This window comes from Artemia sp. Qi Xiang Cuo, chromosome 1, assembly GCF_049724085.1.
Source record: "Artemia sp. Qi Xiang Cuo chromosome 1, ASM4972408v1, whole genome shotgun sequence".
NCBI lineage: Eukaryota > Metazoa > Arthropoda > Branchiopoda > Anostraca > Artemiidae > Artemia > Artemia sp. Qi Xiang Cuo.
The window spans coordinates 1,657,147-1,670,362 of NC_142794.1; the positions used below are offsets into that span (position 1 = coordinate 1,657,147).

General features: G+C 36.0%; 1 protein-coding gene and 1 non-coding gene across 2 annotated transcripts in view; one reads left to right on the forward strand and one right to left on the reverse strand.

Moving 5' to 3' along the window:
• Window positions 1-13,216, reverse strand: part of LOC148955885 (uncharacterized) — a 395,061-nt gene that overhangs the window by 177,190 nt on the left and 204,655 nt on the right. The window lies entirely within an intron of this gene.
• On the forward strand, window positions 12,511-12,706 carry LOC148955886 (U2 spliceosomal RNA). Its single transcript, XR_016142544.1, has one exon. It is a non-coding gene; the product is annotated as a U2 spliceosomal RNA (small nuclear RNA).

The window sequence follows — 13,216 nt, forward strand, 5'->3', positions numbered from 1 at the left end:
ACGGACAGGATACAGGTCAAAATCGGCTTCTGACAATTAAAGCTACAAAAAGTGCACTACTGATTGTACTAATTATCACAACCTTTGCACGAACAGAGATCTGTACATTTAAGGGAAGCTTTTACACATTTGCACCTGTTTTTGCACTTTTTTTTACAGCCACATTTGAACAGTTCTTTGCAAATTGTCGCTGCCTCAGGAAGGTTAGTCCAGAAAGGCTCCCAGTTTCCGTCATGCTTCACTTACCCGTATAAACCTTGATCCAGTGGGGAAAGTTCCTGACAACACGATGATGCCCACACCTGGGTCTGCAAGTAATTGTGTTTGGCATGATGCTCAAGACCAGCCGCTGTTGGGGGCAGTCTTTCCATTCCGGCTGTTTTTCGTGTGAAAAGCTCCTTCCGAAGACTGTTCACTTCAGAAAAGCCGCTTGATTTGTCGTATAGAATGACGACGAATCGCTGGATGTCTGTAAAGTGACAATCTAGGAGTGGGGCACCTGAAGTACTTAGAGTAAGGAAAGTCGGAAAAATGGATTCCACAGCTTTCCAGGTCTTCCAAACACCATGATTTCCATAAAAAGCAAAAGGAGAAGTCGTTTCGTTTCCAGAAAAGGCATGCAAAAAGAGAAGGCTGCGAGACCTGCCAGGTCCTAGACGATAAGTAATATTATGAATGGACAGTATTTTCGTCCATGCCTATAGATGACAAACAGGTTTTCAATCTGAAGCTGCTGGAACAATGCTGTTACAGTCACAACCACATCAGAAGCCACAGTTCTGATGGCTATGAAGCTATAGTCACACTGAGCCTGATGAAAGGCATGGAGCAGAACACGAGTATCATTCTCTTCGTGGTTGTTAAGTGTGAGGCCTTCACGAAAAGCGATACCGCACGTTAAAATAACTTTGTTTCCAAGAGTGGCCACTACAAAGATGTCCTGCAATTCCTGGCCTACAATAGTCACCAAAAAATGGAAGAGTCGACTCTTGTTCTAAGTTTCTTTCAAAAAGTCACGCTAGTTCATTCGAGGAGCGGGGATTCGGTCTATGAATTTCACGGCATAAGACGAAGTTCTTCTTTGTTCACGCGTTTTTAAAACTGCTTCCTTCAAAGCGAAAATATCATGAGAAATTTTGTCTGTGCGCAAAGTTTCAAGAAATTTGTCTGTACGCGAATCAAATACCTCATATTGCTTTTATACTTAAGCAGAAAAGACTATTAGTCACGTGGTGAGACTTTAAACAACATCAAGATATCACAGGAACGGCAAGAATATAGTCTTCTGAAAATTGTATGTCATAAAACGAAGAAATTTATAAAAGGAAACAGAACTTATCAAAGGTAAATTGTACGTTACTTGTTCTCTTCTCATATGCTTTCTCTTTAAAAAAAAATACATGCCACGTGGATTTTCTTCTGTTCTTTGTTAAACCTGATAGCGATGTGAGGTATTTCGAGTTGCAGTTTTAAACCCGCAAATGTTCCATTCATTCAAACCACAGTCGTCACTTCCACATTAAGGTGAACCAGAGTTTGTAATGTAGAAGTATGAAAGACAGTCCACACCCGGGGATGATGAAAGTGATGATAACTCAGTAACGAATGGTTGGATATTAAACGTAAGCACACTTTTAGACTCAAAATACTTGATTTAGCCATGAAACATACCCTAAGTGCATCTACTAGCTAAGAATACAGGAAACAGTACGACCCGGAGTTATAAAAATTACGATAATTCGGAAACTAATGATTTTATTTAAAATGTGGGCACATAATCAGAATAAAAAGACCGTAATCAACCAGAAACGACCCTTCAAACGTCCAAATCATTAAATTTCAAAAATACACAATTTTCCACACGGAAAAACCTGGTAAAACACGGAAAAACGTGCTCAGAAAATGTGGTTCTGTCCCCTGTCAGATTCTCAGTATTTTCCTACATGTGTGTGCCAATTTTCATGCTTTTATCATAAAATGCACAAACCTTATGGAAATTGGTACTTATGTACCTAACTAGAAATTCACCGAATGATTTTCCAAGCAGCTCAAAAGAAGATATGTAAAAATAAAACAAGTGCTGATTAAAAAAAATTGAATAACCCCTAAGGGAGGGGGGTATTCAAAAAGACAGGGTACTTTGTTTTTATCGAGATATAAAGAGAAAATGTGTTTAATTTCATTATTCGAAATGTCATCTTTCCTTCCCATTGGGAGGAAGGAAACCCTTCCAATATATTTAAAGAGGTTCATTTTTAAGCATTATTGTCATACTTGAGCACTTGTCTTATGAATGCAAAGCCTGGACAAACACAATAGCTGATGCGCAGTTAAACCTCTCTGTACATAATTTCATTTGATCGTGAACTTAACTCTGTGCACATTGCTTCATAGTCATAAAGTCTTTGTCGTCAAAGGGCTTTTAAGCCTAGTGATTTTTTTTTTGTCACACTATCAATTTATAAGGTGAACAAATAATTACAATATATTCGGGTGTTGTAGATGCAAGTACAGACCGCTTTACTTAAAACTTTGAGAATATTTTTATCTTCTTGAGTAGATTAACGTGACGATTGCTTCCTAAAATTTATAAATGTACCGTAATTTTGATTCTTAGAATGTCTAATTTGGAAAGTTCTATGCACCATTTAAAAAGAAGCTTGACACTTTTATCAATTTCTTTAGAAAGTACAATTTAGAGATAAAAAAACTGCTGAGTTAAGAAAACTAAGTATTAAAGCTAGTTTAGTAAAAGCTAAGGTAGTTATGTAGTTTTGTTAAATTCCTATAAAATCCCATGTCTTCATGGAGAGTCTTTGGTTTGTTTAGGAGATAAATATTACCAATATTGAAATTTGTCACTGAATATAAATAATTCAAAATGAAACAGTTTGTCTTTACAGTTTAATTATAGTAAACAATTTTTAGACAAATATGTTTTCAAACTCAAGTTGAATTTTGTCGTATTCAACTTGAAGCGAGGAAAATATCGAATATTCAATCTCTACAATATATTCTGGGTTGAATGATCGTTTCCTATTATTCAAGTTCGGGGAGACTGAAAATGAAATAAAAACTCAAAAATTGCAACATTTAGTACCCATCTTCGACCCTATGGAGTGAAATATAAAAATTGCAGCTTAGTTATATAACGTGAAAATTATTGTATTCAAATGAGGAAAAAAAATTCTTCCCGAAAAAGCAGTTCACGCCAAAAACAAGCAAGAAAAATTAAAATAAGCCAATATTTACGCCTGGTGGAATAACTAAAAATTTCCCTGCCAGTCACCATGAAAATGGGCCAGTCTGGCGGGAAGCAAGCCAATATGGCAACACTGCCTGAGTATCCTAAAATGTGTCATATTTATCTAAGATATGTCCATCATGAAATCTCTAAAATTATAGGATCTTTTTTTACCAGTTGTATTATTGATCAAAAGCAACTTTGTAAACTTTTCCAAAACGGCCAGTTCATGGAAGCTGGCAGGGGGGGGGACCAAACCCCCTGGAAATTTTGGACCATAAAGTAATTATAAGGAAACCAAAGGAAAGAGAGCAGAATAGGGAAAAACCATGGATAAAATGTGTGTTGTTCCATTGTTGGCTGCCTGCCATTAGATTTTGATCATAAATAAGGAAAATAAAAGTTCTAATTTGTGACTGAGTGACCCCTTTCGAGTTTTCATGAACTTTTTTTCCATATGATTTGGTTGGAGCAACAAAAAATTCAAATTTTTGTATAATTATAGAAAACACAATGTAACAACTTAGTAAGGGGCAATTTCGGAAAAAAAAATATGCCGTCAACTTTTGCTTGTATTGCAAGAGTATCCATGAGCTGATATATGAAACAACTATAACCAGAAATTTTTTCTCCTGAATGGAATGCTTGGAATTTCTGTATTCCCCCCTGAACGGACACGTTTTTGGTGTTTTACTATCATTTTCCCCCAAAGAGTGATTGTATTTATCTAGTGAAACCCGGCTTTAAATTTATCAATGGTCTTCAGGTCATAAAACTCAGACGTATTGAAAAAGTCTGAGAGTCTGGGAAAATATTCAGAAAACAAATTAAGCCGGCATACCAGTCCTGATTTTAAATATTTTGCCTTTTAAAGCGAGTATCAAGAAGAAGCCGAGAGAAAAGTGGAGATTTTTTATCGCTAGGGTTGACGCGAAATCGCAAAAATGAGAGCAATAGCAGCCATAATATCTTACGTAATCGAATTCAGATTTTGTAATAATTAGACCCTAATTTTTCCCCTGAATTCATGGAAAATAACAAGAGTTTTGTTTCCTATAATTCATGACTTTAAACTAGATTTCGGGAAATTTACTAGATCCTCTAAATTTACTTGTTTTTTTTTTACTAGATCTAGTAAAATCCTACTGACGGTGGCAACCCTGGATATATTAATCGAAGCCTCAATTTAGAGAGACCGGCGTTAACTGGATCTCAACTCTCGGCACAAGTAGAAGAATGTGGTAAGATAAGCATTTTCCATATGAATTCACCCAAGAATGGGAAACTTTTGACTTGAGGACCATCACATCGTTCTAGTACTTTAAACCAGAAATAAACTGGGTCAGAATCTGCAAATTTCGTGAGATAAGCACAGAATGACAGCCTTTTCCATTATCTGGCAATGTTTTACACATCAGTCTCCTTAGCCAAATTTGGAAACTAGACAAGTAGTGGGATAATACTATTAGGTAGGCACAGCCCATCTAATTTAAAATTTTTAACTTATATTATTCTTTTCTCACAATCGGGACATACCGTCAGCATTTCCGTTACCTGTCCCCGGTCTCGATTTTATTTCGAAATCATATACTTGTAAGCACAGGGCCCACCGTGCTAATCGTCGGTTATCTGGCTTCATTATATTCAGCCATCTCAACGGGTTGTGATCCGTTAATATTTTAAATTTCCGTCCATGTAAATAATAGTCACGTTTTTTGACCGCATATATTATCGGAAGACATTCTTTTTCAATTCTGCTATAATTTAATTCTGCTTTTGATAATTTTCTGGATGCAAATGTGATTGGATGTTCCCCATCCTTAAAATCTTGGGATAAAACTGCCCCTAATCCGTAATCTGAACTGTCAGTTTGTAGCACAAGTGGTAAGGAAAAATCAGTATCCTTTCGCTACAAAGAGCATTTTTCAGTGTATCAAAGGCATCTTGTTCCATTTCTGACCATTTAACGGGGTATATGGCCCCCTTCCTTGTTAACTCCGTCAAAGGTGTAGCAATCGTTGCAAAATTCGGTATGAATTTTTGGTAATATCCTGCCAACCCCAAAAATGACCGAACTTTTTTCTTTGTGGTCGGAACTACTGCGTTTCTAATTTTTTTTTCCCTTAATGGGGCTATTATACCGTTTCCTATTTGGTGTCTCAGGTATTCTGTCTGTGACTGTACTAATTTACATTTTTATACATTCAAAGTTAGACCTGCTCTCCTCAGCCCGGTTAATACTTGTTTAATGCGGAGAATTTTGTATAATTTTCGGATGTATGTCGATATAAAATTGGTTCCATTATCTGTTAAAATTCCTTTCAGGATTCCATGACGTGAGACATATTTCGTTGATTCTTCTGCGATTTTTGGGGATTTTACTGTTCGCATTGCGATAGCTTCTGCGTATCTCGTAACCAGATCATTAATAACTAGAATGAATCTGTTTCCCGCGCTAGATTTCGGAAGTGGACCTACAATGGCTATTGAAATTCTCCCAAATGGTTTGCCAAAATGGGTATTTTTTTCATTGGAACTTTTTCATTTGTTTTTTTTTGTATGCGACTAATTGACAATCTTTGCATCTTTTACAAAAGTTGATAATATCTCTTCTTAATCCTTTCCACCAAAAACGCTGCAAGACTCTATCTCTTGTTCTTTGGGATCCCATGTGTCCCCCCGTTGGGCTTGAGTGAGCCAACTTTATTACCACTTTTCTTAGTTCATTTGGCACCAAAAGTTGTAATTTTCTAGGGTTCTCCCCCGTCTCCATTATTTTGTAAAGCAGCTATTCATTATTGGAAAACTGTTTAGGCTGCGGATTTTCTTTATTCGTTAGTGCTACCTTTATTTTTCTGCAGTCTCTATCATTTTTTTGTAATTCTGCGAATTTTTCGGGGGTTACCCAGTATTTCGATTAATTCATCTTTGGTTTCCTCTGCTTCTCTTTCTACGGTCAATATTTTCTTTTGTTTATGGTTATATTCCTTTTTGTCTGCTCTTTTTTTGCTTTTCGGTTTTCTTAGTTTTGCATTTTTTACGAACATCTCGTCGTTAAATTGAAATGGGTTTTGTATATTTTGATCATCATTTTCATTAGTGGGCGGCACAGCCTCATTTTTATTTTTTTTCTTGACTTCGTGTCACCGCCTTTACTTTTTTTTATCATGGAGGTTGCTTTTAGTGTAAGAAAATTTTCAATATTGCCGAAATCTCTCCTTAATAAAACGTCTACTGCAAGAGTACGTACAACCCCTACTTTTAATTCCTTTTAAACCGTATTTCCCTCTTTATTGGCTATTTCTATTGTGACCTGAGCTGTCGGACATTTATGTTTTGCTCCATAGTAGCATAGTGCTGCCACTTTAATTTTGTAATTTACGTCAGTTTTCTTTACCAAGTCTTCCCGTACATAGGTTTGGTTGCTGCAGGAATCGATAGCTCTTTCTACCGATTTACCATTTAGTTCGCCATATACTTTGTGTGATTCTGCAAATGCGCAAGTTTTCATATTCTCCGGGCTTTTAACCCATGCGGTTCTCTTATACGTTTGAGATTTTTTCCCATTCTCTCGAGATCGATCGTTTCTCGGATTTTCCTGTCTTCCGTGTGCCCCATCATCCCCTGTTCTGTAATTATTGTCGTAATTTTTTTTCGCGCTGCGGCAATCTGATGTATAATGTCCTCGTTTATTACAGTTATAACAGGTAAAGTCATACTGTTCCTGTTTTTGGTCGTATTTTCTACCGTCTTTATTTGGGCAATTGGTGCTATAGTGGCTGCCGGAGTTACAATGGTAGCACGTTGCTTCCGTTTGTCTTTGCCATATCTGGTTAGTATTATTTTTATTCTCTGAGTAAGGATATTCTTTCTTACCACTACCTCCTAACCTTGTTCTTCGTGGGAATGCCTCCCTCCTAATTTCAGTGTGCCTATCTGCTAATTCGGACATTTCTTCAATTGTTTGTGGGTTTTTCTCCTTTAAGTACATTCTCATATTTGGATGGGTATTTCTAAGAATTGTTCCATCGCTGTTTTATCCACTATTTCCGTTATCTTATCTTTTATTTCTTCCGGGTCTTCTAACATTCTATAGTTTTCTAACTCTAGCCATTTTAAACACATATCTTTCAATTTGTACCCGTATTCTTTATAAGTTTCGTTGTCTCGTTTTCTTTCGCTTCTAAACCTTCTTTGAAAGTGCTCGGGGGAGAGTTGAAACTTTTCAAAAATGGCTTGTTTTAGTCTTTCAAAATCTCTTGAGTACTCCATTGGTAATGCTTTATATGCAATTTGTGCTTTGTAGTTAAGGAAGGGTTGTATTCTTGTCACCCAATTTTCTCTCGGCAATCCGCTTCATTCCGCCGTTTTTTAAAAATTGTATATGTATAAATGTACATCTTCATTTTCTTTCAATGGTTGAAGGTTTATTGCCTGCATTACCTCTATTGCAGACGAATTCTGAGGCTCTTGGGAATTTCTCCCTGCAATCATTTCCATTATGAGTTTTCTTTCCTCTCTGTCTGTCTCCTCCTTTTTTTCTCTATCTATTCTCTCTTTCTCTCTTTCTTGTCTATCTTTCTCTCTTTCTTTCTCCATGAAATTTAATAGTTGTTGTGTCATATCTATTTGGGTACTTTTTCGCGAGCTCCTGCTGGAAATTGAGCTTCTACTACTCCTGCTACTTGGCCTACTATGATTCTCACTGTCTTTATATTCTCTTATTTCGTTTTCTGAGTCTGCTCGTTGCATAATATTTTCTCTTACCCGCAACTGCCCTACTTTTTGTACCTCTTCTGAAGGGTGAGTTTGTTTTGTTTTGCCCAATCTTTCATGTAATGATTTTTCTCTTGTATTATTGCCACTGTTTCTTTTGTTCGGGTTTCTCTATCTGAGAATAATTCTTTCTGAATTTGCCTTAGACTTTTTTCTTCTTCCCTGGTTCGTACCGGAGATCGCTCTATTACAGATTTCGTTTTGAAGATTTCCTCTTCACACGTCCCAGAAATGTCTATTTCACATGTTGAGTGATATGTGGTTCTATCTGATGGTGTTTTTCTTAGGGTATTTTCACCGGGAGTCGCATACAATTGTGTGTCTGAATCCGATTTGTGTTTTACCGTGGTAGATCTTGTCTGAATTCTCTTTTGGTCCGCCATTATTTCAAGGTTTACTTAACGTCTTCCGTCCAAATGAAATTCCTTTTATCAATGCAACTTCCGGTCTCTCGCGAAAAATTGCTGCGTCTCAATTAGCCTTATTTTTACACACTAATTAGTTGCGCGATATATTGATTTGTAAATTTCATTACCTATCCAACTAGGCACAGCCCAGATAAAAAAATTTCTTTGCGATCTTTTTTTTATATATGTAACCACAATAGGCTACTCTTGTAGGCTAAATTACTTGTCTCTTCGAAAACGCGGAATTCTTTTACTGTCATGTTTACTGATAGGACCTTTAATTGCTGCCACCACTTATTGGGGGGTAATGTACGGGGGTCACCACTTATTGGTGCAAAAATGGCGCAAAAAGTTTGCTATGCCACTTACTCGAGGGGGAGAACCCCTTGCCGGCCCAAATGTTAGTGGGATTTCCGCGCTTACTCCAACGGTTTTGTGTCTATCGGGTGCGCGCCTTTGCCCAATTTACAATATATACTGTCTTAAGGTACTATAGCGTGATCGAATGGTCCCAGGGGCCAATTTAAAGGCCAAACGGTTACCGGTAATATTCCTAACTATCTTCTTGGACTCGACCTAGACTAAAAAGTAAAAGATTATATAGTATAAAAAATTTTACTGTAATCAGTCACGCTACAAAAAAGAAACTGAACTAAAAAAGGAACAATTTTCCCCAGCCCGCTCAGCAGGCCGCGTGTCAGCGACGGGGTGACAGGAGGTAGTGAATTTGTCCAGCCAATCTGAGGGCTTACTAATTACTGGTTAAACATCCCCAACTGTGCAATTTAATGCCTCGTGGTCTAATTAACCAACTACGCATTTAGGAGGACAGAAAATGGTGCCACAAAATTAAAGGAAAATTAACAATTATTACTAGGGGAAGGAAAATAATTAAGGGGCCAAAAGAAAAGAATCTGGGAAGGACATTTATCTGAAAAAACTGGGACCAAGGGTTCCAACATACATATATATATATATATATATATATATATATATATATATATATATATATATATATATATATATATATATATATATATATATATATATATATATTTTTTTTTTATTTATTTATTTATTACCCGTCAAAAAAAGGTACAAAAGACGGAGTATCACTAAAAGAGAAAAAAAACACACACAAAAAATAAATTACAACACATTACACATAATCGAACAAATTACAAAGACGAGAAACAAAAACTCAATTATACACTACACTGCGGGTATTTAAGAAATTTTACATTTTAAACTCCCAAGTACTGAAGAAACATAAGCAATATGATTGATAACTTCAATTCAACTAACCTAACCTACAGCAAAATACTTGATAGCTTCAATTCATAATCAACGGACTCAATCAACTAGTCTAAATATGATACGAGAAGGTAAAAAGACTAAATATGATAAGAGATATGCAAATAAAATTAAATGGACAGGGAGTTACTGCATTAGCTAACGGTACCAAGGGTGGGAAGATACTTTCTCGTTGTACCTTTTTATTTGTTCAATTATAGCTATCTTTGGGTCCTCAATTTTAAAATTTTTAACAAGGTGCGAATTTCTTGTCCACGGCGGGAGCCGCAACAAGAACTTCGCATACTTAAAAAAACGTGGATCTGAGCTTTCTTTTCTCTGGCTCGGGAAAAATTCTCCAAAACAGGCTTATATACAGGAAATGGGGAAGGAATACTGCGTTATAAAGTCGAGCCAGAATTAAACGGTTGAAACGAATCTTAGATGAGACTACTCTACTGTAAGCAACTGCCAGGTGTCTACTAATAAGATTAACGAGAAGAGAGCGGGTAGTCTTTAGATCCCTTCCAGTGGATAAGCCAAAGTGTATATTTTTCAAGACAAGCGTTACAGACAGTTCTCTCATCCTTACAGATACGGCATTTTTTTTATACCACTTGAACTAAAGACAATGCGACTTCTGCGGGTTAAATTCTAGATCAATGCGACTGTAATTTGATTGTAGTGTGGAGAAGGTGGTCTCTGTACCTGCGACTGTGCGGCTGGGGCTCAGAATGTCATCGGCGTAAGCTATCATTGTAAGGTCTATGCCACGAGCTATGCATGTTGTATCGACAGTAGACTGTGGTTCAATTATACAATTATCAAAGGCACAAGGAGATGTGACTTATCCTTGTCGAGCACCCTTTTTTACTGGGACCATAGGATTCCCTCGGTAGGACAGTATCACGTCTGGTGTATATTCAGTGAGGGCTCGACCATGGCCAGGAAGTAGGAGTTCAGCCTGTAGGTGGTCGTACATATATTTAATGGGTAGTAGGATGTCCTTCTGTACACCTCTCTTTCCCATATCCAGAATGAGCTGGTCATGGAGAAGTGAGTCGTAAGCATGACCGATGTCATTCAGACATATAAAAATGAACTCCTTTGGTTCATCAGTGTCACTCCAGACTAGGACCGAATCAGAACTGGCGTTATTACAACCAAAACCCCTCTAATGCCTTAACTGGGAAGGAGAAACTGAACATTTTTCCCGGAATTTATTAGTGAACCACAATTTGAAGATCTTGTAAAACTTTGGCAATAGTGAGATCAGTTTGAGCGGCGCACACTCCAAAGTACTTTTTTCTTTCTTCAGGACTGGCCTAAGCGACCCAGTACTGAATGCCGATGGTACGAGTCCAGTAGTGAAGATCATCTGAAAGAGAAGAGTTAGGTGTCCCATGAAAGTTGGGCTGCAATGGCTAAGGTGAAGGGCGGATACACGGTCAATGCCAGCCGACTTTTTCTTTTTCAACCGTCGGACCGCGGACGCAACCTGTGATTGGGTAACTATGAAATCTGTATCTGGAATTGATGAGAGAAGGGATGAAAGCTTTTCTTGAACAGAAATGTTAAGATCATGTTTTGGGCACATATATATATATATATATATATATATATATATATATATATATATATATATATATATATATATATATATATATATATATATATGTGATATATATATTATTATATATATATATATATATATATATATATATATATATATATATATATATATATATATATATATATATATATATATATATATATATATATATATATATATATATATATATATATATATATATATATATATTAATATATATATAATATATATATATATATATATATATATATATATATATATATATATATATATATATATATATATATATATATATATATATATATATATATATATATATATATATATATATATATATATATATATATATATATATATATATATATATATATATTAATCAAAGCACAAATGGTAAAATCAAACATGCCTCCCTTGTCTTTGCTAACTACACACCCATTTAAATTGATTATTAGTACGTCGGCTTGTTGTTTTTACGTATATTTGTTAAAGAAATTTAAAAGACAACGAAATTCCCCTCCCTGGACTCTAAAGAATACTCCCCCCCCCTTTGATCCGTGTCCAGAATGTTGTTTTGGAGGGAGGGATATAAAATCAGGAGGGAGGGATGTCGGACAAAATATTGCAGGGGATTGGGCATTCTATCCGGCCTTGCCCCCCTAATTTCCATGAGTTGACGCTCTTGATTAATACCAGTGGTATCATTTCGCGAACAATTCGCGTGACAATTCTCATTACAAATGGCCTTGTTTTCTTGGGTATTTTTGTACAACAAATTCAAAACACAGGAAAATTATCCGCTCTGGATTATAAAAATACTTTTCTCCCTTCCCCTTAATTACCAAGAATTAACGCAGTTCATCAATGCTAGTTCCAACTATTGTCAGCTAAAAGGCCAAGATCATGTATCTCTGATTTAAGGCCTATATTCTCTAATTTTTAAATTATTAATTTTTTTTTTATAACAATTGTGTCCAAGTCTTAATAGGAAAACTTTCAGTTTATCATTAAAATTTTGAAATAAATTTTGATCTTATGGGAAATGTCTTATGCTGTTTAGAAAAATTCCAAGACGAACTGATAAGTTTATTGAATATTATTTGAGCATTGCAACTGAAATTAAATTTGCAACAAACTTTATTACTCGTATTCTAACAGTCTTTGACAATCCTCGTTAAATAATCACTTCTCGGTCCTTCAGCTAAGATCAAACTGTAGTATTTGTTCTTATCAGCTTAATATCTAATACGGTCCCTACATGGGGCCCAGCCAGAATATTAAACCTATCTTTGGAAACCGGGGTGCTGCCAGTGCTTGCTCCACTCCCTCCATGAGTTGGCCCAGTATTGCAGTATCTTCGGGATAGGCGCACCTCTATCAACCAGAAATCAAAGTCCATGCACCAAAAAAAGTCCCCATGCATCTTTTTTGAAAATAGTCCGTAATTATTAGCTACTGAAACTTAAATAGAACCAAGATTCAAGTAGAATTGCTGAAGCGATTGTTTTTGGCTTCAAACGGCTTGGTTCTGCGGCGGGTTGTTAGTGGTAGTAGTGATGACCATGCCCCTTAAGTTTTTTAACGAGAAAATAATTGCCATAATCGCTAAAACGGCCGTTGGGTTCTCAGAAATTAAAGTTTCGACTATTCAGTTATGTTGATAGCAGTGTAAGAAACCCCTGATTTTCTTTTCTCAAAAAGGTAAATTTGTATTCAAACGATTCAGACGTTTGACTATGAAAATGGTATAGAACATTGCTATTTTAGAAAATAGTTTTGAGACTTGACTCATTGATGTGAAAAAGTTGTGTACACCTGCATCTCTTTAATTAATTATAACTACTGAATGGCATTCAAAGCAACCGGATTTATGTCGGAAGATATTAG